The sequence below is a fragment of the Diorhabda sublineata genome, chromosome 7 (genome assembly GCF_026230105.1).
Source record: "Diorhabda sublineata isolate icDioSubl1.1 chromosome 7, icDioSubl1.1, whole genome shotgun sequence".
Lineage (NCBI taxonomy): Eukaryota > Metazoa > Arthropoda > Insecta > Coleoptera > Chrysomelidae > Diorhabda > Diorhabda sublineata.
In genome coordinates this window covers 11,289,472-11,291,312 of record NC_079480.1, presented here as the reverse complement: position 1 = coordinate 11,291,312, position 1,841 = coordinate 11,289,472, and positions in this window count along the sequence as shown.

Here is a 1,841-nt window from a genome sequence, read left to right as displayed (position 1 = left end):
GGCGACCGGCAACTTAGCGAATAGCGACTTAATTTGGGTAGCAGCTACTTAGTAGCGCGTTGGAAAACACTCCCGTTTAAATACATGAATAGGTGTCTTGGCGAATAAGTCGTCTCTACTTTTTCGCGGCTATTAGCGACTGGCGAATGTGAAGGAAAACGTTGCTTCAGTCACAATTTGCTGCCATAGTATGACAATATTATTCCAAAGCCAAGTCTTATGCTGTTATATTTTGTATTAATAGGGATTTAACATTTGATTTTTCTTGTAATAATGATCTTCTTTTGATAATTTCATGGCGTTCCAGAGTATTTTGAGGAAGTGGCTTATACAAATTTCTCTCAAGTACTTTAGTCATAATTTGCTACTGTAGTATGACATATTTTTCCGAAGCAAAGTCTCACGTTGTTATCTTTATGATTAGGGACGCATTTGAAATTTGTTATAATAATGACATTTTTTCATGTTTTCGGCATTCCCGAGACTATTTAGTAATAAACAAAATATGTTGTGGTTGAATACCAACATTTTTTGTTTTCTTATTGCATACAATACATTTATTATTATTGTATTATTGTACCTTTATAATTGGCAGTGTTGGTAATTAAATTTTAATTACAAATAGAGAAAGCAATTAAATAAAAGTTTTTAAAGATCTTTCAGAACTAAACAAAAAAAGAATTATACACGATATTACAAATCATAATATGTAAGATAGAGGTACGTACCTAAGTTTGAGGTGCTACAATCCTTCCACAGTTTTGTGATTATAGGAAATTATGTTTACGAATTCAAAAGAAACAAATATTTTATTTTTTCATTTACTTACACTATATTAGAAGTCAAAAAAATATTTTTAAATAAAAAATTTACTAAAAAAACAAAAATCAAGAGAATCTTGAAATATTTGTATATACTAATAATCTATTTGCCCCTCGACATATGCTATACGGTTAGTTCACCCCTGTACGAATACATAATATACAAGATTCCTTTTTAAACCTATAGATTTTCAATGAAATAAAAATCATTCATACTAAAGTATATTTTGATATCAAATTCACTGGTTTTGCTTTGGAATAAGGGAAACTATAGTTGCTTTATTGTAAAACAAAATATTTATCAAAAGATGAAGATTCAGGCAACACAAATTACACCTACAGCAAGAAATTGATTGTTTGCATACTAATATTACTCACAAAAACTTTCAACTCGTAATATTTGGGTGATTTTTATCATAAATTATCTTCTGAAATTTTGTCTGCGACATAGTTAGAGGGCTTTTTAAAAAATGAAGAATCAAATTTTCTGGTCTTAATTCCCTTGCAACCCTCAACGGAATTCCCAGTTGTTGGAGTTGAATTGAAATTGTTTGTTGTGATGTACCGGTTGAGTCTTTGGGTGTGGATGAAACTCCAACCTGGCAGCTGTAGAACTGCGAAAAGAAAAAAAAACAAAATGAGAAAGGAAGCGGAAACACAGATGGAAATTACTGAAGAGGAACGGGTAGAATGAACAGATTTGAATAAAAGGATCTGTTCTATTCTATTCGTTCTGTTTGCTTCAAACAAAAGGAAATTCATTCACAACTAGAATTTTTGTTAGCAGAATAAAATAAAAGCAAAGAAAAACTTATTAGCGATCATAAAGAATAAAGTCACCACAAATTTACTAAAATTTACTTTGATATGCGTAATGTAGATAGTTAGAGGAAGAATTCGAATTCCTAGGTTTTATTGACTTTCTCGATTGAAGTGGAAGGTCGATAACAAATTAATTTCTTCAAAAACTTGAGTGTATGGAGGGTAGAGGTAAGGAGAACTGTCTTGTGTGGTAGGGAA